Source organism: Peromyscus eremicus, chromosome 1 (assembly GCF_949786415.1).
Source record: "Peromyscus eremicus chromosome 1, PerEre_H2_v1, whole genome shotgun sequence".
In the NCBI taxonomy this organism is placed as follows: domain Eukaryota; kingdom Metazoa; phylum Chordata; class Mammalia; order Rodentia; family Cricetidae; genus Peromyscus; species Peromyscus eremicus.
The window spans coordinates 4,274,309-4,301,048 of NC_081416.1; positions in this window are offsets into that span (position 1 = coordinate 4,274,309).

Below are 26,740 nucleotides of genomic sequence, written 5' to 3' on the forward strand. Positions count from 1 at the left end.
AATGTAGAGAAGGGAGCATAGTGAGGAAATATTGGACTAAAGCAAAACCAAAAACCAGCCAGGCAAAGCCAAATTCTGCATCTCCATGTCTGATGTCAAAATGCTCTTCATATCTCTAACTCCTTTCAGCTTTGTTGACTCAACACACTTCTCTCTCTTGCGCTGGTTCCACTCCCTGTCAGCAGCTCTCCTCGGCAGGTATCCCACGACTCTGGCATCTCTAACATGTTGCTGGAGAATTTCTCTCCAGCTCCCGCCACCAAGTCCCACCAGTCCCAGAGCCCAATTATAAAATAAACACACAGACTCTTACATTATTTAAACTGCTTGGCCATTAGCTCAGGCCTGTTATTGTCTAGCTCTTACTCTTATATTTAGCCCATTTCTATTAATCTTTACTTTGCCACATGGCTCATGGCTTACTGGTACCTTACATCTTCCTTGTCCTGATGGCGGATGGCAGTGTCTCCCTCCCAGCCTTCCACTTCCCAGAATTCTTTTCCTTGTCCCGCCTATACTTCCTGCCTAGCCAATGGCCAATCAGTGATTTATTTACTGACCAATCAGCAACACACTTGACATACAGACCATCCCACAGCACTTCCCCTTTTCTTTTCTTAAAAAGGAAAGTTTTAACTTTAACATAGTAAAATTACATATAACAAAACAATTATCAAGCAAGAATTATAGTTACAATATTAAAGAAGAGATCCTATCTATCTTATATTTGTAAGTTTAAGGTTTTATATCTAACTTATCTTTTATTATAACTAAGGAAAATTGTAAGTATCTAGTCTTTAACCACATCAAAGACCTCAGAAGGATATACTACTACCTGAGAAATGGAGAAGGATATAAGCAACTTTTAGGAGTCTTGTAGGGTAGACAGAGACAGATGGCAGCCTGGACAGTCATTCAAAGTTCTCTTGTAAAGTTGGGGTATCTGTCTTCAGCCCACAGGCCTAGAGTCTCTTATTCACTTTTCTCTGTGTCCTGTAGAATGTCTGGCAGTTTTCTCTGCAAAGCAGGAACCTGAAGGACCATTTTGTCAAGCAAAGTTCAGTGGTCACCTTTGTATGGGTCCTGCATGTCCAGTTGATCAGGCAGTCCAGGCAAGAACAGTTTCTTGCCCAAATGGCTATTTTTGTCAAGGTGAAGATAAACTCCGTATGGAGTGTCTTCGATGCCCATCCTCCTCTCTGAAGTAAATCGGTGCTGTCAGGAGCAGACATGTCTCACTGTCCAGAAAGTCTAATTTTTTAAAACATTTTAAATGCCATATTCTGTAGGTCTTTGAAGTGTTTGAAGACTACCTATCTATCTGAAATATATCTATGTATACCTAGAAGACTTAACTAACATGGCTACAAATATTATCATAGATGACTAACTATTAATCTATTTTTTAATTATCCATTACAATTTTAAATGAGTTACATAAACATAATACCTCAAACAAGAATAGAAATATATATACAGTATAACAAAATTAAGTTTAAATTTGTATCAATAAACTAAAATCTATAGCGATGTAAAACATTTTAAACAAGTTGTTACTCTTTAAAAGTAGGTTCATTAATCTACCCTTTCATCCTATCATATCTAAACTATTCCCTTTTTTTCTTTAGAAAGAGATTGTATTTATAATCAACCTGCTTTAAATAAAAATATTGTTTTTTCTCTGTCCCACACCAGAGGGCTCTTCTGATTTGGGACACAAGAATCTCTTAACCATTTTTTTTTTTTTTTGATCAATATGTCTGGGTTTAGAGGGGGAGTGAGCCAATTCCATCCCCAAAGCCAGCTTGGTATATTTGGGAATTTGGGCGTAGCTTCTCTTACTACTTCCTGCTGGAGGGGGGCGCTGTATCTTATGGGGACACGAAGAAAATTTTAGGATCATGGAGTAGTCCATGAGGCTGTATCGTCTGAGCCAGTTGCCTTGGAACCATTCTGGATGTTGAGTCATCTGGGCCATGGTGTCATTGGAGACCTTTCAGGGGGTCTTGGCTGGTCAAACCTGATGTATCTTAATCTGGAACAAATCCATAGTCTCTGGCTTTCTGTGGAAACAAAAGCAGAGACTCTTTTCCAAAGCAACATATCCTTATATCCAAATTTTGAAGTCAAGGTACCTTTAAAATTTACATTTTGGCATACCTCAACAGCTTTTACAATCAAATGTTTTTCTTCAGTTACAAATATCAAAGACAACATAATCCAGATTCTCTGTGTGATAGCCATTCTTTACATGGCTTATTACCTTTAATGTTTCTTTAAAGACTTTATTTTTAAAAACTATCTATTTGTTTATATAACTGTATATATTTCTTTTTTTTCTCTTTTAAGCCTACGTACATTTTACACACATTGTGAACTATTCCATCTGAATCAGTCTTATTGTGAACCTATTGATATAAATAAACTGCAGCCCTGTAAGACTGAAATGGTGCTGTGGCTGTTGGCTCCGCCCACTTCAGTTTCCCAACATGGCGGCGGTCCACTTTCCGCCAGCTCTGGGAGCCATGACTCTCAGAAATAGTGGGTCTACACTTTTACCAAAGTAGCGTGTAGCCCAGAAACCTCTTTTTTTGTTTTGTACTAGCAAAGGCTAAATTCACCACACAGTTTAATGTGCTACTTGCAGAGGCCTCATTCCCACCATACTGCAGGTCGAGAGCGCACGCTAGGAACCCGCCAGTAGCTCAAACTGGCAGCTGCCGCTTATTTGAGAGAGACAATTAGGAAGCTGTTTTTAGGTCCGTTTTAGAATCTTTTTTCTAAGTTTTTAGGTGGAAACTCTTGCCACCACGTTGGACGCCATTTGTTGCTGGAGAATTTCTCTCCAGCTCCCGCCACCAAGTCCCACCAGTCCCAGAGCCCAATTATAAAATAAACACACAGACTCTTACATTATTTAAACTGCTTGGCCATTAGCTCAGGCCTGTTATTGTCTAGCTCTTACTCTTATATTTAGCCCATTTCTATTAATCTTTACTTTGCCACATGGCTCATGGCTTACTGGTACCTTACATCTTCCTTGTCCTGATGGCGGATGGCAGTGTCTCCCTCCCAGCCTTCCACTTCCCAGAATTCTTTTCCTTGTCCCGCCTATACTTCCTGCCTAGCCAATGGCCAATCAGTGATTTATTTACTGACCAATCAGCAACACACTTGACATACAGACCATCCCACAGCACTAACATCTTAGGTTCTCCAAGGCAATCAAGGCTTCTCCTTCACAGCTTCGTACAATGGCCTCTCTGGACCTTCATTCAAAGACACCCCTGACACATGCCTGGCCTCAGTGGCTTTCCTTAGTTGCTGAGGCAAATTCCATAGTCCCTTTCTTCCATCCTGAAAGCCAGAACCACATTGCCAAAGCTGCCAAATTCTGCTGCTTATTATGGCTAGAACATGGCTGTAGTTGGAGTTTTCTCCAGTCCTGCTCAGGCTCGAAGCCACTCAGACCCAAGTAAACACACAGACTTATATTATTTATAAACTGTATGGCTGTGGCAGGCTTCTTGCTATCTAGTTCTTATATCTTAAATTAACCCATTTCTATTAATCTATCAGTTGCCACGTGGCGGCTGGCAGCATCTCCTCACTCAGCCTTCCACTTCCCAGAATTCTCCTCTCTGCTTATCCCACCTATACTATACTTCCTGCCTGGATACTGGCCAATTAGCATTTTATTTATCAATCAATCAGAGCAACACATTCACAGCATACAGAAAGACATCTCCAGCACTTCCTCTTTTCTTTTTTTTCTAAAAGGAAGGTTTTAACTTTAACATAGTAAAATTACATATAACAAAACAATTATTAAGCAAGAATTATAGTTACAATATCTAGTCTATTTATAATATCTAGTCTATTTGTATTTGGCAAAATTAAAGAAGATATCCTATCTATCCTATATTTGTGAGTCTAAGGTTTTATATCTAACTTATTTTTTATCGTAACTAAGGAAATTATAACTATCTAGTCTTCAACTACATCAAAGACTTCAGAAGGATATAATATTACCTGAGAAATGGGAGAAGGATGCAAGCAACTTTCGGAAGTCTTGTAAGAGCAGACAGAGACAGCTGGCAGCCTGGACAGTCATCCAAAGTTCCTTTGTAAAGTTGAGGCATCTGTTTTTAGCCCACAGGCCTAGAGTCTCTCAGTCACTTCTCTCTGTGTCCAGTAGAGTGTCTGGCAGTTTCCTCTGCGAAGCAGGAACCTGAAGGACCATCTTGCCAAGCAAAGTTCAGTGGTCACCTTCCTATGGGTCCTGCATGTCCAGTCGATCAAGCAGTCCAGGCAAGAACAGTTTCTTGCCCAAATGGCTATTTTTGCCAAGAAGAAGATAAACTCCATATAGAGTGTCTTCAATGCCCATCCTCCTCTCTGAAGTAAATCAGTGCTGCCAGGAGTAGACATATCTCACTGTACAGAAAGTCTAAATTTTTAAAACATTTTAAATGCCATATTATGTATTTCTTTGAAGTGTTTGAAGATTACCTACCTAATTGAATTATATCTATATATACCTAGAAAACTTAACATGACTATAAGGTTGACTATCATAGAAGACTAATTATTAATCTGTTTTTTAAATTATCCATTACTATCTAAATGAGTTACATAGACATAATACCTCAAACAAGAGTAGAAATATATATACAGTATAACAAAATTAAGTTTAAACTTGTATCAATAAACTAAAATCCACAGCAATGTAAAACATTTTTAAACAAGTTGTTGCTCTTTAAAAGTAGGTTCATTAATCTACCTTTTCATCCTATTATATGTATACTATCCCTCTTTCTTTAGAAAGAGATTGCATTTATAATCAACCTGTTTTAAATAAAAATAAACATTCATAAACAATATTTTGGGAATTTGAGCTTAGCTTCTCATACTACTTCCTGCTGGAAGGGGGCGCTGTATCTTACGGGGACACAAAGAAAATTTTAGGATTATGGAATAGTCCATGAGGCTGTATTGTCTGAGCCAGTTGCCTTGAAACCATTCTGGATGTTGGATCATCTTGGCCATGGTGTTATCAGAGACCTTTCAGGGGGTCTTGGCTGGTCAAACCTGATGTATCTTAATCTGGAACAAATCCATAGCCTCTGGCTTTCTGTGGAAACAAAAGCAGAGCCTCCTTTCCAAAGCAACATATCCTTACATCCAAATTTTGAAGTCAAGGTACCTTTAAAATATACATATTAGTTTAACTGAGCAGCCTTTAGAATCAAATGTCTCTCTGGAGTTAAAAATCCCCAAAACAACACAATACAGATTCTCTGTGTGATATCCATCTTTACATGGCTTATTTTTTATATTACTTTTACTTTCTATTTAAAGACTTTATTTTTAAAACTATCTATTTCTTTATATAACGCAGATATTACTCTTCTCTCTCTTCTAAGCCTACGTACACTTTTACACTCATTGTATACTATTCCATCTGAATCTGTCTTATTGTGAACCTCTTGCTTTAAACTGCAACATTCTCTGCTCACCTCAGCTTCCCAACATGACAGAACGATGTTTATAGCCAGCTCTGGGAACCATGCTCCCACTGACTGTAGGAAACAGTGGTTCTATGTTTCCATCAAAGCAGCATGTAGCCCAGAAACTTTTTTTTTTTTTTAAACTAGCAGAAGCTATATCCACCACGCAGTGCAGCATACTGCGGGGCTTGGAATCTGCCATGCTGCATGCAGGTCAAGTCCACACACCATGAACCCGCCATAGAGTAGCTCAAGCCCACATGTTGTGGCGTCTAGCCACATGAGACATGAAGCAGGAATAGGGGGAAAGCACCTCACATCGGGTTCTGTTTTTGGCTCTGTTTAGAATTGCTTATTAAGTATTCTCAGGTTTCAGGTAGAAATTCGAGCTGTTGGGCAGCATTTGTAGTTGTGGTTTTCTCCTCTTGTTCAGTTACATCTTCACCAGCTTTCTATCCTTCACTGCCTAAGCGTGGGAGTCCAGAAACTGGATCTGTAGACCAGGCTGGCCTCAAACTCAGATATCTGCCTGCCTCTGCTTTCTGAGTTTTGGGATTAAAGGGGTGTACCACCACACCCAGCTCTAATCTGTTCTTTAATTCCTTTTCACAAGTTGGAATTTTAGCTGGGTGGGATCTTGACATGAGGTCGCCACTCCCTTTATTCCTTTTCTTATCTAACTCACTGAACACAGAATTTAGCTCCATTCCACTTCCCAGTGCTCGTTTTCTCCTCAAATTGTACTTTTGTATTTTCCCTGCTCAGCTTGCTCCCTTTCGTTACAAATCTTCATTAGAGTTAGCACTAGTAAGCACACAAGAGAGGCTCTATTAGCCTGTTTTGAGATGTCCTTAGCCAATAAAATTAATCCAAAACTCTTCACTTCAGCCTCAGGCAGACTTTTCGGACAAGAGCAAAAAGCAGCCACATTCTTGACCAAAATATCATAAGAATGATCTCTAGGCAACATACTAAAACGCTTTGCCTCTGAAACTTCTTGAGCCAGGCCCCCACAGTTCAAATCTTCCATGCTTCTGTTGGTATGGCTCATTGAGCTGTCCTTAAAGCATTCCACTGCTTTCCTAACCCAAAGTACCAAAGTTCAAATTCCTCCAAATAAAACCATGGTCATGCCTATCTCAGGAATACCCTGTCCCTTGTACTTACTTCTGTCTTAGTTAGGGTTTCTGTTGCTGTGAAGAGACACCATGACCATGGCAACTCTTACAAAGGAAAACATTTAATTGGGTGGCTTATATTTCAGAGGTTCAGTCCATTATCATCATGGTGGAACATGGCAACATGCAGGCAGACATGGTGCTGGAGAAGGAGCTGAGAGTTCTATATCTTGATCTGAAGGCAACAGGAAGTGAACTGGGACACTAGGTGTGGCTTGAGCATATGTGAGACCTCAAAGCCCACCCCACACCTCCTAATAGTGCCACTCCCTGTGAGCTTATGGGGGCCCAACTACATTCAAACTACCATAGGTTGGATTTGGCAGCTCTATGGAGTATGCTAGTTACTGGGAACAAACAAGTCCTTTATCTAATTATAAAATGACTGAACTTGAATGTTGTAAGTCAGTTTTCCCAGACACCACTTGTGTTCCTAGGATGCTGAAGAAAATGGGGTGTGACATCCCTAAGAATTCCTCTCAGCAGGTTCCAGTTCAGAATGTAAATAAACAACTTCAGCTCAGAATGCTACAAGAAGTCTGACTTCTAAATTGTTTAGTATGACTGATTAAATTAATTCCAGAGACTAAACTTCAGATCTTCAAAGGGCATGTTTTCACTTGGGGTGCAGCATTATAGTGGCTGAATTAGAGGCCACAGAGCTGTATGAGCTTTGAGTTACAGTATTTTTGTCCTGACAGACATGATTTTGAAAAGTCTACTTTATGTTTCTAGCCAATTCAGAAGGATTCAGAACTCTTTCACTCTTCCCGGCAGCCCTTAATTAAGGCCCCACCTCTGTTCTATCATGCCAGCCCTATTAGCATCAGTACCCAATGCAGGCCACCCACTCATCCCAAATTATCACTAAAATGGCGCCTGTTGTCCCTTGCTCAGAAAGCTTCTAAACGATTTTTGTTCACACAGAAACATCCAGATTCTCTGAGTTCACTTCATGGCCCTATGCAATATGATCCTGTGTGGCTTTCAAGAGTCTACTATACAATCTGTGATTCTAGCATATTCTTTATTATTATATTTATACTACATGAATGCAATAATAGACTGGGGGAGATGAACATTAAACTAATTTAACTGGGGGCTGTGGAGGGTTCAGGTGCATGAATAAACTGCTTGCTGCCAGAGCACAAAGACCTGAGTTTGGATCTCCAGAACCCATGAAAATAACTAAACAAAAGGCCAGATATGGTGGTGCATGCCTTCAATCCAGCACTGTGGAGAAGAGACAGACAGGTGGGTCCCCAGCTCACTGTCCAGGCCGTATAGACAGACTGGTGAGCCCAAGGGTCAGTGAGAGACCTCATCTCAAAAAACAAAGGTGGAGTGTGAACCCCCAAAAAGTTAAGTCTCATATCATAAGTGACAAGTTTGCCATATGACTTAGCTAGTTTACTTCAACCTATAAAACCAAGAAGCCCAAGCACGCCTCTATTCTGGGTAACTGGCTTTGCTCCCCAGAACCTGAGTGAAGAGCAAGCAGTGTGGTGGCCCACCGTTGTAAGCCAAGTGCTGGGGAAGCCAAGGCAGGCAGATTCCCTGGGGCTCACTGCCCTGCCACACTCGCCTACCTGCTGAGTCTCAGGGCAGTGAGAGACTGTCCAAAACCATACAAACTAATGAAGGAGCATCACAAAGAACATCAGCAGGGCTTATCCTCTGGCCTCCACACACATGTGTGCATGTGCACCTGCACACACATTATCTGTACACACAAAACACACAATTTGTCTGTAAATGTTTATCATTATTCAGAAGAGCAAAAACGCTTGAAATAACTTAGACAGAATTCTTAGCGTGATGAGCAGATAAACAGAATGTTATCTACAACCAGCGGTGTGATATTTAGCAATGAAAATAATGAAGTCTTGAAACACACTGTAATAGGAATGGAGCTTGCTTAGTGGAACTAGAAACTAATGTCACATGTCTTATGACTCCATGTCTAGGAAATACCGGAGTAGAATCAGTAAGTAAGAGAGGGAAGAACAGGGATTGATTGCCAACATAACCAGTACAAGATGTCTTTTATGGCAATAGGTATGCTCTGGAACTATAGAGTAACGATGGTTTCACAACTATGTGATTGCAGGAAAATCCACTGAAGATTCTTTGAAACACTCAAAGGTTGAATGGTGGCATGTGTCCTCTAGTTCATAGAGGTAGGAGGTTTATTTAGAAATACGGCTAGTGTGCATCTATAGAGGCTCGCGAGTGGCCTGTGGGTTGCCTATGAATTTATATAAATTCACTTGCATTTGTTTAGTTTATGGTTCAGTTATATAAACCGTCTGGGATGGGGTTGAGTCTCGGGACACCGTGGAGACTGACCACAGCTCAGCAGCTCATGTGGAGGTGGAACTGGGTGCTGAGTATAGGAAGCAGCTATTTATATCCCACACCTCCCTTCAAGGAACATATTCCTTGCATACACGTTAATTTAAAAAAGAAACACAGCTTGCTATATAAACAGTACAGCCATTTTTTGATGAAGAGTGGAAAACTACTGATAGAGGTTGTTTTGTTTGGATGAGATGAGCTTACTGATGTGCTACCTCTGCTCTCAAAGTGTGTATATGCCAGAGAAGTGGCTTGAAGGGCCAGGAAACTGTAACTGTTCAGCTGGCCCAGAGTTTCACTAATAATTGACCTAACGGGCTGGCCAGCTGGCCAGAGGGCAAAGTGGTCAGAATGGGGCTTTTTCAAAATGCTGACTTCTTGTTCCCCATAACAGAGTCACAGTCTCATTTTCTCAGATTTGGGTTTAAGAAACACCCTGAGGCTAAGGCCGTTCCTAAGCTGAGCTCCGCAGTTTCCCACATTCTGTGTCCTGAAGGCAGTGGACAGGATTCATGGTCATGGTCTTAAACACTCACTCGGCTGTTTGTTTCAATCAGGAGGTGTAAGTTATGTCAACATCTGGTGCCTGGGGACATTTTATTTAGCTCCAGTCATGATGCAACAGAAGCCTTGATATTTTTTAAGGGACTTTGTTTCCTGGGATGCCCTGGAGTTTGAGGATGTCAGTTCTGGGGCCAGGAGGGCAGTGGCAGGCCAGCTGGGAATCCCTGTATACTCTTGGGCTTGAAGACAGAAAGCAAGTAGCCAGTGATACTTTAGGAGTCCTCCCGGGGTCATACTGCCATTTGCTCATTGAGATACCTTAGTTGAGGATTTCATCTATGCCTCAGTTTCCTCACTGACAAAATAAAGTAATAAAAGCAAAGTACAGCGAGGAGCAGAGGCACAATCTGAAAGGTGCTTAGCATAGTCAATGTTACTGCTGTGACTCAGTAGCTGGGAGGTCCCAATGTGTACAGCAGAGGAGTGCTGCTGGGTAGACACCGAGTCCTCCTGACTACAGCTGCAAACATCACATCACAAACACCTTAAAGTCAGAACACACAGGAAAGAGTAGGAAAGGCCAGGTATGCACCTTACTGTGTAAGGTAAAATAGGATTCTCCAATTTTCCCATACTTGGCTTTGACATTTTTAAAAATGAAGTAATATGGTTGAATTCCTTAACAGGGCCCTCCTACAAATCTAGTCTCTTCTCCCCAGAAGTAATTACTGTCCTGAATTTGGTGTTACCACTGCCATGTTTCTAAAGTGTTTCTATCTGCGTGCCAATCAACAAACGCTGTATGGCGGTGGTTTGCATGATTTTACTCCTGTGTGAGGGCACACACAGCGCTCTCCTCCATCTGCTTTTCTTCCTCTCCTGTCTTTGAGATTAAACATGTTCATACATGTTTCTATAGTCCATTCCTGTCCACTCTTCCCTCTCTCCCTCCTCCCCTCCCTCCCTCCTTCCTTTTAATTTTTAAGGAATAGGCCTTCTCACTATATTGTCTAGGCTGGCCCCAAACGCCTAGGCTCCAGTGATCCTCTGGCTTCAGCCTCCCAAGAAGTTGGATAGTAAGCATGGCCCTGAGCCCAGGTTGTTCTTCTCTGCTGCCTTGTGGTGTTTTCGACTGTGTCAGAATCTATCTGTTCTTGCTGTTGATGGGTATTTAGAGGCACTATCGCTCCATTTTCTTGCCTCTGTGATTCACTGAACAGTCTTACCTGTGTTGCCTGAGGCAGGGTGAGCAGACCAAGAGGAACCACTGGAGCTTTGGGGTTGTGGCCTTCCCTTTCACCAGCTATTCACAATTTTCGCTCCAAAGCCCTTGTGTGGGTTTATCTTACCCATAGTGTAAAAACATGCTCACTTCTCCACACAACCAACACTAGCCTCATGAGGCTTGAGTATGGGGTCATATTTCACTCTAGCTTTAACTGGCATTTCCCAGTTGCTGAAGAGTCTGAACAAGATGTGATGTGATGCTGTTCCTGGGGAGGCATGAACAAATGTCTGCTCACCCAATAGGGATCTGACAACAAACCAAAGTAGAGATGTCACCCAAGTCCAGCTTGTTGAATCAATGAGTTTTATTGGGGTTACTTACAGGGATGTGGGTTAGGGTTACTTACAGGAGCAGAAATGACTCAAAGACCGCCACATTACCAAAGCCCACCCCAGCATGGGTGGAGGCCAATAAAAGCTGGGAACCTGGAGCGTGCTGCACTGCCTACAGGCAGCTCAACAGGCTGGAGAGTGTCCTTTCCGGGTAGCTCAGATGGTCTGAACCTCCTCAGGCAGCAAAGTGGTCCTCTGCCTCTTCCAGACAGCTCAGCTTGTCTCAGAGTGTCTCAGCAGTCCATACGGCTTATATATCCTTGGGAAGAGGAGATCCTGGTGAATTCGTTCAGTTTCAGGGACTTCCTGATGCTATTGAGTTGTTTACTTCCTGGGCTTAATGAGTGTCCCTGCTGAGTGGAATGGTTCACTTCCACTTAGATCATTCCGTTGCCTCACTCCCCACTTAACACCCTGCAACTTAAGGAGCTTGCTTCCAAGACAGACATTTTGTCTCAGAGGAAATTGCTACACAGCACACCTTTTCCTGTGTTTATGCTTATTGGTTTTTCCTTGTTGTGAATGACCTATTTATATCTTTATACATTTTCCTGTGGATTTCTTTGTTATTTAAAAAATGTGTAGAACCAGCAAGATGGCTCAGTGGGTAAAGGCACATGCTGCTAAGTTTGACAACCTGAGTTCAGTCCACTGTACTACTTGGTGGAAGGAGAAAACTGACTCCCGCAAGTTGTCCTCTCACCTCCACACGTATGCCCTAGCACACGTGTGTAAACTCACAAATAAATAAATGTAAAAATAACTTTAAAAATTAATTTGTAGATGATATAAATTCTGGGTACCAATTCTTTGTCAGTTATATATTTGACATATCTTCTAATTTACTTCTGTTTCATTAACAGAAATTTTAAATTTAAATGTAGTCAGTGTGGTTTGAAATATTTTTTCCCGTATGATTTGAACTATTTGGCCCCATTAAGAAATTATTCTTTACCATGAGGTCATTAAAATTATTTTATATTCATTACAGTTTTATATTTCTTTATGGGTTTCTGGGGGGGGGGGCGCAAGGTCTCATGTTGCCTGTGCCGGCCTTCAACTCATTATTTACCAAGGGTGAACTTGAACTCTTGAAGCTCTGTCTTCTACCTTGCAAGTATTGTAAGCACAGATGTGTGCTGCTCCATTTTCCCTATTAAAAAATTAAGTCCACTTGGAATTTATTTGTGTGTATGTGGTAAAGTAGGCATCTAGGATCCCCCACTCCTACCCCCCACCCCGCAACATAGGCAAGCAATTAATACTGTATAATTGACAATGAAAAACATTTCCAATTTGTGGATGACTGAGAAATACTTTTTACATTCACTCTAGGTGGTCTATATTCATATCTGACTTTAGAAATATTCACTGAGCCAGCAAGATGTCTCAGAGAAGTCCTGAGCTGGATCCCCGGTTCTCACAAAGTGGCAGAGAGAAGCCACTGAGAGTTGTTCTGTGACTTCCACACTGGCACTGTGGTGTGTGCATGCTTGTACACACACACTGGAATAAATAAATAATTTAAAATATTGTGTCAGAATACAGTAGAAGGGCTGGAAAAATGGCTCAGTGGTTAAGAGCACTGGATGCTCTTCCAGAGGACTTGGGTTTGATTCCCAGCACCCACATGACAGCTCACAATGGTCTGTGACTCCGGTTCCAGAAGATCTGATGTCCTCTTCTGGCTTTTGCAAGCACTGCACACACACGGTCCACAAACATGCTGGCAGGACACCGATAAACATAAAAATAAGTAAAGAAACAAGCAAATAAATAACTTAGACACACATACACAAAACCCAAAACCCAACATCAAACCTAAAACAACAAAAAACAAAGTTCAAAAACCAAATACAGACTTTCGTCTTGTCACTTGAAAACTTACTTTGTTTTCGAAGTAAAACTGTTTTTGTCTTGGTGAATTCTTTCTTGTTGTCTGGGCAGTGACTGTATTTATCTTAGGTGCTGGCAGGCTCACTGTGGAAAGGAAGTCAGGATCCTCCTGGCTTGCTCAGATTCTGGGGTGTGCCAGTCTACTGAAGGGAAGTAAAGATTTTGATGCTGAGATTTGGGGACCCTGTAGAATTTCAAGAGTTTGTTTCTTGCCATTCTTTATATGAATTCTCACTTAACTTGTTCTGCCAAGTAGACAGAGTTCTGTGACTCACAGAACCGTTTTTGCTCTTTGGCAAAATGAAGGCCTTTTGTGATAACTCAGAAAACAGCTTTGCTCATACCCATAATAGCTGCTTTGTTTTGTAGCAACCTCCAGTCTCCAAGCCTGCTCTCTGGAACATTTTACAAGTCATGAAGTCATAAACTCCATCGACATTATTCCTTAAAAATCTGGGATGCACCAGGAAGATCATGCACAGCACTTCACAGCTGACATCACAGCAATAGCTCCTTTGTGTCCCTCTAGGAGGAACGGGTGATGCTCTCCATACCAACCTGAACTTCCTCTCTTTTTCTTTGTGTATGGTATCTGCATGTGTGTGCCCACGTGGAAGCAAGATGTCATTCCCCTACCACTTTGCACCTTTGAGAAAGGGTTTCTCATGGAATTGACTAGGCTGGCTAGCAGTGAGCTCTGGCATCCCCCGGCATTGCCTTCTTGTGGTGGTGTTGTGTTCCCCGAAAAATTGTGCACACTAATAAACTTATCTGGGGTCAGAGACAGAACAGCCACAATATTAAACATAGAGTTTAGGCAATGGTAGCACATGCCTTTAATCCTAGCATTCCAGAGGCAGAGATATACCTGGATCTCTGTGTGTTCAAGGATACAGCCAAGCATGGTGACTCTCGCCTTTAATCACAGGAAGTGAGCCTTTAATCCCAGGGAGTGAGGGCAGAAAGCAGAAAGGTGTAGCTAGAGTTTTCCTGCCTGGCCTACAGTCCTGCCAGTCCCATAGCCACTCAGACCCAACCAAATAAACACAGAGACTTATATTGCTTACAAACTGTATGGCCGTGGCAGGCTTCTTGCTAACTGTTCTTATATCTTAAATTAACCCATTTCTATAAATCTATACCTTGCCACATGGCTCGTGGCTTACCGGGATCTTCATATGCGGCTTGTCATGGTGGCGGCTGGCAGTGTCTCCCTCACCCAGCTTCCTGTTCTCTCAATTCTCCTCTCTGTTAGTCCTGCCTAAACTTCCTGCCTGGCCACTGGCCAATCAGTGATTTATTTATTGACCAATCAGCAACACATTTGACATACAGACCATCCCACAGCAGAAAGGTATATAAGGCATGAGGACCAGGAGCTAGAGACTGGTTAAGCTTCAGACTTTCGAGCAGCAGTTTAGCTGAGATCCATTTGGATAAGGACTCAGAAGCTTCCAGTCTGAGAAAACAGGATCAGCTGAGGAACTGGCGAGGTGAGGTGGCTGTGACTGTTTCTGTCTTTCTGATCTTCCAGCATTCACCCCAATACCTGGCCCTGGGTTTGTTTTATTTAATAAGACCCTTTAAGATTCATGCTACACCTTCTAGCTCTGGGATTTCAGGAGTGCCCTGCTTTTTTAAGCTGGGATCCAAACTCAGGTCTTCTTGCTTACATGTAAACACTTTTCCCACTGGCCATCTCCCTAGCACCCATGCTTTATTCTTTAGTGTGATAATCTACTTTGGGTGTGTGTCATGCCAGCTAAGCAGGCATGCCAGCCCTTTATCAATGGCAGTATCATATTTGTGGTTTGGATGGTCTGCGTGGTTTTATTTTATTTTTTAATTATTCATTCCCTTTTACTATATGCTTAGGTGTTTTAATTTGACTTTGCTTTGTAAGAATTGGGCTGCAGGGAACATGCTTGTGCATACACACCTTTGGCCTGTTTTTGCCAGTCTACTAATCAAGTAAATTGTTACAAATCCCATCTGTAACAGTTTCCAGATTGCATACTTCTTAAATTTGGAGGACTAGTGAGGAGTATGAAATCAGGGCCTTAAAAATGTGCATTTCCAGTGAGAGTGGATGCCTGGAAGCATGAGGGCCTGAAGGACCCAAGTTTAATCCCCAGGACTCATAGAAAGCTGGATCAGTTAACATGTAATCTCAACACTGGGACCATGGAGACAGGCAGGTCTCCAGGGGCTTGCTGGATAGCCAGCCGTGGTTAACTGGTGAGCCCCAGGTCCCACTGAATGACCCTATTTCAAAAATCATGAAGAACACCTTCTGATCAACATACCTGTCTTCCACATCTTACACACACATGCACACCCTACCCGCCCCCCCCCCAAACCATCCCACAGTATATTCCTGAATGCTCTCTTTTAGACTGAAGGTTTGATACATGTTCAGTAAGCTTTTTTCTTTTTCTTTCTTTCTTTTTTTTTTTTTTTTTAAAGCATTGGTCGTATCTGTAGCTGAAGATGAAAAGAGAAAAGAAATGTAATAGTTTATCTGGATTTATGAAAATGTGAACTATGCTTTAACTGATCCTGCTTCACTTTGCTGTGAGAGAGCAAGCATCACTGACCAGGAGTAGTGCAGAAATCGGGCTCTGCTTGCTGAGTCCAGAAGCACCTGAAGGCTGAGTCACCTGTCCGCCATGTCTGAGCGAGCTCCTCTGGCTGTCTCTGGGCCTTGCAGAGTCTCAGACGTTCTCCTTAGAGTTGGACAGTACAGTTGAAGGACTGGCAATTGTGTGTTTCTTGTAGAATGTCCCTGTGCCCAAGATTACTTAGTCTTTTTCATGTCCTTGGGCAAAAAAAATGTGAGAAGAGCTGAATTCCCTAAATTTCAAGAATTTGTTATTTTCCTGAAGATGGTAGTATAGCACTAACCTCTGTGTGAGGTGTGGTATAGTCTGGCTCAGACTTTCTTTGGTGGAGGGACAGGGTCTCATAGGCTTAGGCTGGCCTGCAACTCGTGTAGCTGTGGATGACAAACTTCTGATCCCCCAGGAGATAGCACTGTGATTGTAGGTATGCACTACTCTTGGAGAAGACATGAGCTCAGTTTTCTACATCCATGTTGGCCCACTCACACTGGCTGTGTCTCCATGGAAAACTCCAAACCTCACCTCCTCCACATACACATAATTTAAAATAATAATAAAAATAAATAGTTTTTGAAAAGAGAATTGAAAGAACAGACTGGATCAGGATTATTAAAATAGGTATTGTCTTAGTTTGGGTTTCTGTTGCTGTGAAGAGACACCATGACCACAACAACTCTTATAAAGAAAACATTTAATTGAGGGGGGGCTCACTTATAGTTCAGAGGTTCACTCCATTATCATGACCAGGAGTATGGCAGCATGCAGGCAGACATGGTGTTGGAGTAGTAGCTGAGAGTCCTACATCTTACAGGCAACAGGAAGTTGACTGAGACACTGGGCAGTATCCTGAGCATAGGAAACCTGAAAGTGCAACTCCACAGTGACATACTTCCTCCAACAAGGCTGCGCCTCCTAGTAGTGTCACTCCCTATGAGATTATGGAGACCAATTCCATTCAGTCTACCACGGTTATAGAAATGGAGGTGAGCTGATTTTCCCATCAGGTGGGAGGGAGACAACTGAGTCCCTGCCAGACAAGGCAGAGGCTGCATTTAGCTGTCTAAGAGCAAAGAGGTGTGAAAGAGTTGACAGACAGGCCTAGGGAGGAGCTTAGTAGATAAAGTGCTTACCATGACGGCGTGAGGACCCAGCCTTCAGGAATTTAGAGCCCAGCTAAGCTGGCTAGTTCCTGATTAGCCAAATCATCAAGTTTGGGTTCGGCCAGAGACCCTGACTTGGTAAGTCAAGTGGGAGGGACTGAGGACGACACCCATGCGGATACACACGTATCCACAGACAATGTGAACACACACATTGGTGAACAGGGCTAGACTCCAGTCGTGTGTGCTGTATGTAGAGAATGCACAATTTTCTACTGAGCCACAGTCCCCTCTATACAGTTTAACTTGCTGAGGCAGACCAGGGAAGAGCTGCAGGGGTTCGAGGGAAAATGGAGAAGAGTTAGGCAGGGATAGGTTGATAGTGTTGGTTCAAGGGTTTTCCAAGAGCAGTGAGCACTCTGGCCTTTCTGCTGCCGTCCTTCCATATTGGCCAGGCTTGATGGCCTCAGGATAACTCTGCCCACACTTGTCCTCTAAGCCCATGTATTTTTTATTTATTTTGTTTCAGCCAGTACCTGCCCTGTATTTCATTTCCCAGAACCACAGATTTCTGTGAGGTTACAGATTCCTGAGGGTTACAGATAACCTGAGGTGTTTTTCAGGATCTTGTCCTGTTGTGCATGCTTCCTGGTACCCACAGCTGGATTCTAACCCCTTGCTCATTTGACGCAGCTCTCCTGAGTCTGTCTCTCTGACATATTTCAGCATTTTCAACGTATTCTGTCAGTTTCTCTTCCTCACTAGTACCTGGCCAGGCACTTAGCAAGGAAGAATCAAGTAAGTCTGTGTAGACTGTGCTGTGCTGCTCTGTGGCCATGCCCAGGGCTGGGCACTGGACATTCAATAGCCCAGGGAGGAATTCCTGGACTAGCAGTGAGACAGACAGGTAAATAATCATTATAGGACAATGTGTCCAGTGCTCCAGTGGAGGGATGTGCCCATCAAGCTCTGGTTGCAGGGGCTGAGGGGGCATTAGTGCAGCCTGAGCTGGGTCTAGCGGCACAGGTGGAATTCTGCCGAAGGGGAAAAGAAGGCAAGAGCAATGGGGTGCCAAGCTGTCCTTCTCTCCAGACCAGCCGGTGCCAGCAGGCATCTCGTTCCTGGCTTTCATGCACCTGGTTAAGGCCAAAGCATTATCTGCTTAGAGAGGTCTCTTTGAGCACCACAGCATTCCTGTAAACTAATGAGTTAGGGCCACAAATATCAGAAAAACAAAAACAAATTTTCTTCGTGCCATGAAAGTGTAACTGCACACACGTGTGTGTAATATGACATGAATTACAAGTAAATAGAAAATGTATTTCTGTGTATTGCACACGCCAGACAAACATTGCCACTGGGCTGTTTCCTGAGTCCCTCTTTTACCTTTTTACTTTCTACTTTGAGACACTGTCTCACAAAGTTGCCCAGGCTGGCTTTGAACAAGCAATCCTTCTACCTCAGCTCTGAAGCAGGTGGAATTATAGCCCTTGGCCAACAGACCTGGCTGACCTTCTATTTCTTAATTAAGGTTAATGGATTTATTTAGAAGTTCATATGTCTGAAATTTATCAGGACAAAACAAAACAAAACAAAACAAAAACAAACAAACAAAACAAAACAAAACAAAATGACCAGACAATAGAATCTGATTATACCGCTTAAAAGTGATCTGTGCAGGGTAAGGCGTTCTCAGAGTCTTTCCAAATGGATGGGTGGTTAAATCCAGAATCCAGGGTCTGCAAGCTTCCAAGTGCTCTGGGGGGTTGCTGCTGCTGGGCTAAGTACATAAGCAGGCATCTTGAGAGAAACCTGTCAGAGGTGCTGACCAAGGTCAAGGTCTCCTTGTGATGCCCCTTCTCCAGAGGCGATGCTCACCTATCGGGAGTAGCTCATTACAGAGTTGTTCCAAATGGGATCAAGCCAGGAATGTGCTTGGGAAAACAGTTAATCCTCCGGTCGCACCAGACTTGAGACGCTACCTGACCTATTAATAGGCAGTGTGGCTACCTCCTTATCGTGACTGACTGCAACCTCCAACACATTCCTAGAACAGGCTTTTGTGGAGTCACAGTGACATTTGCTATGATCCAGAGTTTTCAGGTAAGCTGAGGACCTTTGCGGAACAAAGCAGGCGTTGGGTTTCAGGGTAAGCCACTGCTGGGACCAGCTCTCATTGGAAGCACCATCAGCCATCCTTCTTTATTGGTACATCTGGACTGGTGGTTGGTGAAGGTCTCACATGGAGGAGGAGTGAGGGCCACACTGTGTTGTACAAAGGGCAGATTTGGTTGTTTTTTTTTAAGATTACAGTTTTCATTCTTGATAATTCTTAAAAAAGTCTTTGAGAATTTCGTACATGCTGCAATGTTTCTTGGTCAACCCCACATCTCATTTTTCTGTCCTCCAACACCCACCTGAACCTTCTAGCTTATCTTCCTCAAAACCTCATGTTTTTTCTTTTAAAATTAATTAGTCATTATACTTTAACCCGCTGAGTCCAGTTAGTGCTTCCCATAAGCACACAGATGTGGGGTTGTCCACTGGGGTGTGGGCCACTTACCAGTAGCTGTGTCCCCGAGTAAAAGCGATTCTCCCTTCCCCAGTAGCCATCAACTGCCAATAGCTGGTCGGTTAGGGGTGGGGCCTCTGCACAGAGGAAGTTTAGCACATGCAATATTACGACTTAAAGGCTACTAGAGGCAGCTCATTCAGCAGACATTTGCTTAGCATGCACAAAGCCCAGAGGGGTGGGGAAGGTGGCTAACAGAAGCCACTCCTTCCTACACACCTGCCCCTTCTTTTCCATCCGCTAGAGCAGTCTGAGTTCTAGAAACTACAGTTCTTAGGAAGGCGAACTGCACTTACCCTCACATACTCCTTCATGACTCTCTTTGTAGGATTAACAATAGAGAATAATTCTGAAGGGTTTGCTAAAGGCAAGGATGTTTAGTTAAAGAATTAAGAGGCTGAAATGCTTAAAGATGGGAAAATGGGATGGTTCACAGAGGCCAACAGGAAGCTAAACACTGAGCCTCAGTCTTCGGATAGAATAGCCAGCACAGAGCTGCCAGGATGGTCCAGTTAAGGATGAGAGTGTGCTGAGCAAAGGTATCTGCCTCTGCTTCCTGAGGTCAGAGGTCATATAAACCTTGACATGGGATGACCCCCTCTGTTACCAACATACCCACTGTCATATGGAATGTGCCTGGTTCCAGCCGACAAAGGCCACTGATCTCTCCTAACAGTCCAAGGAAGCCAGAGTCAGTGACTTGAGGGACCACTTTCTTTAAGTGTTCTGAAGGGAGGTGAAGGAATGTGAATAGTAGGATTTGGCATCAAACTCAAATCTCATTGTGGCTGTTTAACCAACACAGTAACCTTGAGCAGGTCCTTTAATTAATATGAGAATAGATAACCTTCTGCTCGGGGTTTTGAAGGTTCCACTCAGCTCATATATATAAGCTACCCAGTATAGCATCAAAACATGCTTATTTCACATTGGTGGGAAAAGCCTAAAACTTAATTGTCAAACCCCGAAACTATAGGTGACACTTTCTGTCACTTAAAGTGGAAAGATTAAAAAAACCTAATATATTCATCTTATACGCTCTTCCCTACTTTTCATTATAGCAAAGGCCATTCTTGCCAGGTTTTTGCATGATGGCTGGTCATTGCTATAAAATAAGATACATGCATGGACAAAAATCTCACTGGACAGGGGCTGTCCAGTGAGGGCACTTCTGTGCTCGGTGTCACCACACCGAGAGGAAGCCACCATTTCCTCGGTTCCTTGTGAAATTTTCCCTGCGTGTGAGAGCATTCATGGCCTGTTCTTTCCACAACAGAAGCCACCCATGCATGTTCCCGCCATCTTGCTTTTCATTATCTTTTTAAAAAGCTTGCATCCATGTTGAAGATAAACTCAGGTTATCCGAGATACTGGGCAGAAGTGAGCACTGGCTGTTCCATGCAAAGGCTGCATTTGGTTAGGAATCTAGGACTTCAGCACCTTTGAAACTGCAAGGGATTTAATTATATTCCTTTGGCTTCTGGTGTGATTCCCCCTGGAAGACCTTCTGAGTTAATTATGGGTCCCAGGGACACTTGGCAGACTCAGCTGCCGCACTGCTGTTCCACAGAGGCAATTAATCACTGGGCCCCTCTGCTCCCATCCTTTGTCCTCCTTACCAGTGGTTTTAGGGGAAGGAAAGTTTCCGAACAAAATGGAGGCACATGTGATTTTATGTGTGCCTGTGTATGGTAAATGTATATATGGTAAATATGTATGCAGTAAATATGAAAGGTGTTTCTGTTTGGGCTTTCCATCATAATCAAAGGTAGAGCAGGGACTGTAGATCAGTGGCAGAGCACTTGTAAGGCCCTGGGTTCAATGCCTGGCACCAGAAGAAGAAAACAGAGGTCGAAAGCGTGGGTCTGGGGTGTGTGCGGGAGGAAATGTAAATCACCCGATTCTTTGGCGTTAGTCCCTGATATTTTGCAAAGCTTGTCTGAAAGGATAGTGAATGTACATTCTTCCTTCTCCTCATTCCCTACCTTCTCAATGTCCCTGAATCTGAGTTTGAAAAGACCTTAGCAGCCTTCTGTTTCCACACTGATCGCATCTGTTACTCAGCTGGAGGCAGTTTTACCCTCCAGGGATGTGTGGCATGTCTAAGACATACTTATTTACCACAACAGGAGAGGGGTGCTACTGGTTTCTTCTAGGTGGAAACTAGGAGCCTTGCCAAACACAGAACAAGACTCAGGCCAAGGTTCCCCAGCCCCAACCCTCAGAAAGAACTATCTGGCCCCAGATATGGAAAGTTCAGGGGTTGAGGATTCCTAGTTAGTTTACCTAGCTGAATGGTCTTTCTACAGGTTTTTAGTTCAGCTGTTTTTGTAGTTGGGTAATGGACAGGGAAGCCCATCAAACATTTTCTTTTACAATACTAAAATATTTCTTAGGACCCCAGACATTTCTCCCACCTGTAGGCTCTCAGATTCCAATCAATAGATGCCCATCACCTATCAATGATGGTGGTCCTGTCTCCTCCACTGCTCCATCCCCAACCACAGGTGGTACAAAAAGTTAAGTAGACATTGGTTGAGTGGGTGAATGAGTGGGGCACGGTGCTGTCATCTGTGAGATGGACTTACAGCCATGGTCTCAATGGAAATCTGCATCTCTCTGTTATGGCTTTATGGTAAGGACAGCTTCTGTGACCTCTTGGCATTCATTGTTAATAGAACTCACCATTTACCCTGTATTTTCCTACCGTTATTATTGATAATAGCTCCAAGCAGTGTAAACAGTTCTGTGTACTTGGCAATGGGCACTTGGAAGAGCAGCTAGCACATGGCGAGCCTAGGGTTGAAGACCTGGCCAGAACCACTGGGTGGAACATCATTTGTTCTTTGTTTTGAATTTCGATACATAGCCTTACTATATTGCCCAAGCTGGTTTCAAACTCCTGGGCTCAAGTGGTCCTTCCTGCTTGTTAGCCTCCTGAGTAGCTGGGACCATGGGCACATGCCACTCTACTTAACCTGTTCTTGGAGGCTTAAGGTACTTACTTTCCCTCAGATTCCCAGATGGTTGTTCTCATTTGGATAGGGTGCTTCTAAGGAAAAGCACATACACACTTAACAGCATAAGTGTTCAGGACGAGGAGCACCAAGTGTTAGGAGAGTGGCTTCCCTAGAGAAAACATCCCTTTCGAGTTCACAAGGTCACGGCCCATACAGACAATCCCATGAAAAATGTTCCTCCTTCTCTGGGACACTGGAGTTGTGTGGCCTCCCCTCTTCCTGCCAATTTAGATCATTTTCTGTGAAGCTGTCACATCTTGCCTACACCTCACCTAGTTGCTGCCATTGAAGAGTCCCAGCCAGAACAGAGGCACTAGCTGTGACAGACAGAAGGATCTGTTCTTCCTGTCCTGGAGGAATAGGGCCCGTGCCTTGGGTGATGATGAATGATTCTATACCCCTTCCACTTCCTGTGGGATTGGTACTACTTCCTGTAGGATTGGTACTACTTCCTGTAGGATTGGTACTTCCTGTAGGATTGGTACTACTTCCTGTAGGATTGGTATTACTACTTCCTGTAGGATTGGTACTACTTCCTGTAGGATTGGTACTACTTCCTGTAGGATTGGTACTTTGCTGGCCTGCAGGACTCCAGATGACTACCTAAGCTATGTGGCAGTGACCCAGGTGGGTGGAAAATGAAAAATGCTCTTTTAATGGGGCCAGAGTGATTTTCTGCCCATTGTAGAAACACTGGTAAATAGAAGTGAGGCCAGGAAGAATTCAGCAGGACTCACATGGCAATCTTGTAGAGTTTGACTGCCTTAACTGCTGTCCCAAGCCCTTAGGATTCATTTGCTTTTCAGGGGCAGTCTGTAACACACTACTGTTGATTGTGTTTGTCGTTCATTATGTCTGCTGTAACAATGCCTGTATTCTTGGTGTATAAATAAAAGGCTGAGGTTTTGTTTTGTTTTGATTTCAAGAAAGTCATGAATCCTTGGCTGTGAGTCTGAGGATGGCCTTAAACTGCTGAGAACTTTTACTTGTACTGGGATTACAGATTTGAGTCACTATGCCCTGTTTACACGGTGCTGGGAATCAAACCCACAGCTTGGTACATCCTAGGCAAGCAGTCCATCAGCCCAGCCCCAGCTCCACTCCAGATGAAGAGTCTTACAGTGAAACAATGTAGAACATATACTTCAAAATGAGCACTGGCTTCCCAGAGGACACGTTACCTACCAGAGATATGAACTAAAAGTTCATCTTCAATAACCAAGTCCACCAAGGTTTTCCTGTAAAAAGGAAAGCTCACAGTGAAGGCTGAGGTCACGAAGAACATTGTTGGAGTCCTTGACCTGCCCATTTGTCCCTCTGTCCCTTGCCTTCCTTGGCAACCTAACTGTGCAGAGCGGCCAGGCAGTCTCACCCTTTATGCCCAGAAAGGTGACTCAAGTTCCGTTAGCCCGGATAACTTCTCAGGGAGAAGACATTGCTGGGAATCCATTTCTTTTAAGGAATGTGATTTGTTTTTTGTTTGGCTTCACTGAGTATGTTCCTACTAAGGAAAGAGCAGAAGATTCCCAAATTCCCAGGCTTCTCTTTTCCTAGTGACTGATTTTCCTTGGAAAGAATTGAAGGAAGGGGGTTGGCTACTGATCTTAGGTGTGTTTGTGAGAGTTAATGGTGTTTGGCTAGCTAATTAGGAGAAAAGGGCACCCATTCTTAAACAGCCAGTGGACGACTGGAATTTTTGCTCTTGGCTCTCTTCCAATTCTCTTGGCCCCCCGCCTGTCTGGGAGTTCTCTTTTCCTCCCTTCTCCCTATATCACATAAGCAGGCCTGTGCTTACGTGGAAATTCATGAGTCTACTAAACACATCACTGTTGGAGATGGAGCTCAGCTGGTATGGTTCTTGCCTAACAAGCATGAAGTCCTGGATGTAATCCACAGGACCTCATAACCTGAGGAGGCTATTCATGCCTCTAATCCCAGAAGTTAGAGGTGGAAAAAGGATGATCAGAAGTTCAAGGTTATCCTCAGCTACAGAAGGAGTTCAAGACTAGCCGGGGTTATCCTTGGCTACAGAAGGAGTTCAAGGCAACCCGGGGTTCTATGAGACCTTGTCTGGAAAAGAAAAATATCTTTACCATGATAATGTTTTAAAGTGTTTACACTTTTTGGTAGAGTTTCTACTTTGCTTTTTGGGTCTTTTCTCTGCCTTCCATTTTTGGCTCCCCTTCTTTTAGTCCCCCCTTTTGCTTTTTTTTTTTCCTTCCTGGAAGTCTATTTTATTTCATAAATGAATAAGGGAATAATTTTTTCTTTATTAAGAAATTTTTATTCATTTCACATACCAACCACAGATTCACCCCTCATCCCTCCTCCTTTTGCTTTTTGTAAAGATTAAATTTAATTGTGTGTACTTGTGTGTCTCTGTATGGAGGAGGCATGTCATGGCGGCCAGAGGCATTGGATCTCTTGGAGATGGAGTTAGAGACATCCGAGAGTCACCCACTGTGGGTGCTGGGAATCGGACTGTGTCCTCCAAAGTAGCAGTGTACACGCCAGCCTCGCTTTTCACTCTCGTGAGACGTGTCTGTCATAGTTACTTTCCTATCGCTGTGATAAATTGCCCCGATCAAGGCAACTTGTAGAAGTTCATTTGGAGCTTATGGAATTAGAGTCCCTGATGGCTGAGTAGAGACGACAGGCCACAGGCAACAGGCAGACCTGGAGGCTGGAACAGCAGATGAGAGCTCACATCTCAAACCACAAACAGGAAGTTGAGAGACAGACAGTCTCTCTCAAAATGCAGGGAGTCTTCTGAAACCTCAAAGCCCACCCTCGCTCCCTTTAGCAAGACCACACCTTCTAAATCTCCCCAAATATTCATCAACTGGGGACCAAGTATTCCAATGCCAGAGAATTATGGAGAGCAGCTCATTTAAATCACCACAAAGTCTCATTCCATAGTCCAGGCTGGCCTCAAACTCACATCAGGTTACAGGTGTGAGCCATGAAGCCAGAATTGAAGGCGTGTACCCCCACTAGCCGGCTTGGCTTTCCTTTCTTTTCGTTTCTTTTTTCCTTCTTCCTTTCCGAATATCCTGAAATTGACAGTGGAATGGAGTGACCTCTGCCTTCCTGTCATCATAGGAAGGCAGAAAGAGTGCCGAAGACAAAGAGAATACAAATTTAGCTTTAAAAAAAACCCAAGCCTCTCTGCTATATAAGAAGATAATGTGGGTTCAACTTAGTTACTTCTTATCACAGCACATGGATAATTGTTACCTAAAGGTTTTCCAAACCTGTAGATAGTTTACATAAAATAATCTACTATTGACTTTGATGTGCCCAGTTGTGTGTGTGTGTGTGTGTGTGTGTGTGTGTGTGTGTGTGTGTGTGTGTGTGTACAGGAGTGCCTGGCAGTTCACACTCCTCTGGAGTTGCCTACTCAGGTCACAGCTTAGAGAACTACACCACAGCACATGTGTACCCCGTTCATCCAGCTCAGGTTTGAGGATGACAGTTACAGAGTCTCTATGGCATCCCATGCATCCCATGTCTAGAGTCCTCAAATCTTTTCAAGTGCAGCTTTCAACTCAGAATCCTGACAGGAGCAGCTGCTGACAGTCTTTTGAGTGTCTGTGTTTGGCTGGGACCAGGCGCTGTTGCAAAGACAGCCCTGGACTCAGTGTCCAAAGGACTGTGATCTGAGTGCCGTTTGATTAGCCGTCTGGTCTGAGAGAAACAAGTCACTTAACCTCCGTGAACTTGGTTTCCTCATTGTTAGGCTGAGATCTTAAGGTGGAGCTCAGGGGTGATTCGTGATCTGGTGCAGTTAATTAAAATACCAGCTCTAACCCCGCGAGGAAGAAACAGGAAGGGAAGGCTTCGTCCCCAGCAAAGCTGCTCGGCAAGGCTCAGCGGAGAGTGCACGCGAGGCAGGATGTGCTAGAAGACACGTTGCTAGGGGCTGACCCTCTTTTCGCTGTTTTTCTCTGGGAATTTCTGGGAGGCCACTTTCAAGCCCAAGTTAATATGTTTCTGTCTTACTTTGTCCCTTTTGGGTGTCCGCTCAATGCACTCTTGAATTGTTTTTTAAGAGAGAAACTCCGTGTTCTGGGCAACAGTGGTATAATCACTTTGGATGGTAAACACTGACAGCAAGATGTATTTGAATGCTTCACTGTGTGGATTGTTCTGTTAATGGAAGGATAATGTGTCCTGAAAGGCTGCCCCTCCAAGGGGATGCTCCTGCTCAATGAAGCTGGTGGCTGGAAATGACTAGCAGAAAGTCAACCAATGAAAATGCCATGCTTTCCCATGTGCAGATCAGGGGCAGGAAATGCAGTTAGAAGCCTTTTTATTTCTTTCCCTGGGTAGGAAAACCACCAAAGTGGCTTCTCCTCTTT